Source organism: Geospiza fortis, unplaced genomic scaffold (genome assembly GCF_000277835.1).
Source record: "Geospiza fortis unplaced genomic scaffold, GeoFor_1.0 scaffold517, whole genome shotgun sequence".
Classification (NCBI taxonomy): Eukaryota; Metazoa; Chordata; class Aves; order Passeriformes; family Thraupidae; genus Geospiza; species Geospiza fortis.
Window position 1 is genome coordinate 72,161 of NW_005054651.1, and position 4,304 is coordinate 76,464.

The following is a 4,304-nucleotide window of genomic DNA, read 5'->3' on the forward strand; positions in this document are numbered from 1 at the left end:
TCGTGGAGGAGAAGCCGGGGGTAGAGCATCCATCGCTGCAGGTACCTGGAGAGCCATGAGCCATGCCGGGATGAGACACCGGCGGTGGGCGGGAGTGCGGGGGAGAAGGGGGGAGTGGGAGAGGGGCAGACAAAAGGGATGAGTGGTGAGTGTGTGTGTGTGTGTGTGTGTGTGCAGGGGGACCTGCCGCACGCTCCTGCCTTTCTTCCACCTGCCTGCCCACACCCAGATGCCGGGGGAGCTTTCCGGGGGGGTGAAAATGAGCCACGGCAGCACCCCCAAGGCATTGCTAAAATAGGGATGCTTTCCCCCCCAGATGTGGTGCCTGCTCTGGTGGGGTTAGAGCCAGGTTTTCTTCCCTTTTGGAGATGCATCAGGGAGGGGGAGAGAGCCCCTGCAGTGCTGCTTTGCTCAGAGCCAGGAAGGCTCTCTGAAGGGATTATACAATCCTAGAATCCTATCATTGGTGTTGGAATGGATGTAAAAATAAATAATAATAAATAATAGAAAAATAATCCCATTCTAGCCCCCTGCCATGAGCAGGGACACCTTTCTCTAGACCAGGCTGCTCAGAACAATATTTGGGGAGTTTGTGATGGAGGGGGAAACCCTAAGATTTGGAGTTTTGTGGCCTCCACAATACACACAGGCAGATCCTTCCTTCCCATCTACTGTTGGTTCTCGAAAATCCTTCAACTTCTCCCCAGGTTTTGTGAGGGTGACACAATCTCGCCAGGGTACCCCCAGGTTTCTGTCAGTGGTCATGCAGGAATTGTACTGAACATGAAATCTCTACCCAAATCTTGAATTTTAGTGGGGATGAGGAGGTGAAGGTTGTATTAAAATGGTGTTTGTCACTTACATAGAATCATGGAATTGTTACCGTTGGAAAACACCTCTGAGATCACTGGCACAGGGTGTCCAGAGGAGCTGTGGCTGCCCCAGTCCTGGAATTGTCCAAGGCCAGGTTGGACAGGGCTTGGAGCAGCCTGGGACAGTGGAAGGTGTCCCTGTCCATGGGAGGGGGTGAAACTGGATGATCTTTGAGGTCCCTTCCAACCCAAACCATTCCATGATCATCAGTGATCAAATTCAATCACCAAGTCCAGCTATGAACCCAGCACCACCACTGTGTTCACCACTAAACCATGTCCTCAAATCATTAAAAATGAGTCTGGTTTTGTCCAAAATAGACATAGGATAGGGTTCCCTTCCCAGGAATTTTGGGAAACCATGTTCAGAGCACGTCTGTGTTAAGTGGGACATGAATTGTGATTTCTTCACAGCTGAAGAGTTCTGACCCCCACATCAGCAACTACCCAACCTCTGTAAGAGCTTTGCATTTTGGATAATAATAAACATCCATCAGGCCAGACCAAAGTTTGACTGTCTTAAATCTCAGAATACCCACCCCAGGCTATGCATCCCTGAGGTCACAGGAAAGCCAACACCAGAGAATGGTTTAGGTGGGAGAACACCTCTATGCTCATGAAGCCCGACCATTAAATCAGCCCTGCCAATGTCCCCAAGTGCCACATCTACACATCTGTTAAATCTCTCCTGGTGCGGGGACTCCATGACTGCCACAGGCAGCCTTCTCCAACATCCATCTCCTGGACTGTGCACATTTGGTCACGCAGAACACACAGAGATGCCGCCAGGAGTGACCAAGCCATGCTCTGACACAGAAGTGTTCACCCAAGGCACAGAGGTCCAGACTAAGAAGGGACCTGAACTCACCACACCCAGGCTGAGCACCCCTAAGAGCGCCTTATTTCCTTTTCTCAGCCCCAAAACCAGAGGGTTTCCCCTCAGGCTGTTGGGTCTGGATGAATTTGTGGTTTGCACTGAAGTCTTGTGGGTTTAGGGGAGAACCCTGAGGGTCAAAAAGCAATTACCCTAGAGCTTCCAGGTAGTGTCCTGCCTGATTTCTGACAGGACCCCCCCTCTCCCTAATGTGGGCACTGAATGACCAGCACAGAACTTTCTTCCTCCTCTCCTCTCCCCAAGTACTTGTACAAGATTGCCTGTGACATTTAGAGCAGCTAAAATTATCTCAATTAAATATCTCCACTGGTTTCCCTTTGTTCTCTTTTCCTTTCTAGCTCTTTCCTTCCAGACAGCTGGAACATGTTCTTTAGACACTCTTTAAAGGCAAAAGGGAAAAAATAAAAACCCTCCCTACCCCAAACACCCAACAACTAAATCTCACGTAGCTTCAGCCCAGCTTTATTTAGAAACACTGTTGAAATAAATGTTGTGAAGAATATTTTATGTTGCTCCAGGATTCATCCATTGCAGATAGGAGAGTGCCCAATAAAGTAATTCCTTTGTGGATTGCAGGTCTGGTGGAGGTGTGGGAGAAAGGGATAAAGGGTTGTGCACTGATTTTTTGGGGGATACTTTGTACCATGAGACAAAACACGGCGTGGATGGCCTCTGTGATGTCCCCCCCTCTTGCCCACATGTTCATCCTGACAGCACCTGGCCCTGTGGACTGACCTTTCATCTTTACAAATTCCCTGCCAATCTGTTCTGGGAGTGCAAATTCCTTCCCAGCATGAAATTTGGCAGCTGCCTCATCCCTGTGCCTGAAGCATGAATCACCAGAGTTAAGTAACAAACCCGTTTATACATCAAGACACAATCACTGTCCAAGCAATCATTCCGTGCTTTTCAATGTGAAGCCCATTATTTGTACGTTCTGTTTATATTCATCTTCCCCCCCCCCCCCCTTTTCTTCCATTATTTTTTTCCCCCTGTACCTTCTGGATGTTTCGCAAAACAATGAAAAACTTCAGAAGGAGGCTGGGATGTCAAGCAGAGGCAGAAAGTATCTCCCAGCCCCCAAGATGGTTGTTTACTATTAATTTTAGGAGTTTCTGGGAAATCTCTCAGGGAACCTCACCAAAGAATGTTTGGCAAGAGCAATTGGCTCCCTAATGAAGTTCAGGGCCACCTGGTTTGTGTATTAATATCTTATAAATATATTTACACACCCCTACACACTTTAAAACACCTGTTATTTTTTACAAATGTTTCCTTGGTGCTGCTCTTCTGTCTTTTTAGCACCTATTTAATTCCTCTGGTCTACTGACAGTTATTAAATTGGTGATTCCCAAATGTGTTTGGTTTATTCTGCTGAAAATGAAGTTTTGCTGTGTTGACATGGCAGCGGGTGATCCATATTGGAAGGAAGATGTGGGGAAGGCACAGGCACTGAGAGTTTGTGGGGGCAGAGCAGGATCTGCCAGTGTCATTAAGGCTGGGGAAAGCAGCAGGGCTTGAGCTGAACTGCAGCATTGCAATATTCAGGAGCTGGCACAAAACAAATTTAGGGCAAGGCTTGTGTCTCCCAGTGCTTGCTCCAAGACTTTCAGATGAGGTTTCTCCTGCTGCCTGGTCAGCTGTGTCCATGCAGGACACAACCGTGGACATGGACATTGCCCTCTCTTTTCCACATGGAGCTCAGGTGCCCTCATCCAGCTCAGAAAGTTCTGCCTTAAATTCATTCCTTTGTCTGAAACTACGATTTGGTGAACACAGAGCTCTGCTTTTCCAAATTTTCTCTTCCATTCTGAGTGAAATGCATCCAAGATGCTGTCCAAAGAAGCTGTGGCTGTCCATCCCTGGAAGTGTTCAGGCTGGGCAGGGCTTGGAGCAACCTGGGATAGTGGAAGACCCATGGCAGGGAGATGGGAATGAGATGATTTTTAAGGTCCCTTCCGACCCAAACCATTGAAGGGTTCTAAGATCTCTCAGGTCTCTCACTTTGGAAACCACAAAACAATAAAACATTGTTTTTCTCAGAAAAAAAGGGGGTTAAACTCAGGGACAACTTAAATTCCAGATCTGGGTTTTGTTCCCACTGGGCCTCCCTAGCAATGAGTTTGTGGGCACTTCACCACAGGGCAGACTGCAAATATTCACCCTGGCCCAGATTATTTCTGCATTCCTCCATCCAAGCTCTGTGTTTACATCACAGGGATACTGCACCTCAGGAGAGCAGAGCTGTTATTCATAGCCTGAATTCCTAACTTTAAAAAAAATAAAAATTAAAGAGCCCCCAGTGCCACCTGCCCTGAGTGATGGACTGACAATCTCAGCATCTTTTAGACATCAGACTTCAGGAGGGAGAGGGAATGGCTGTGTGACGGGCAGAGTTTGGCAGCTGGGCTTCATTAACACTGTTTTTCAAAGCTGCATTTGTGTCTCCAGAATAACAATGATGTTATCCCAGGCCTCATCTTCCATCTCCTCACAGCCATTGTGGTGGGAAGCACCCCCAGTGCCCTTTGGGCCAT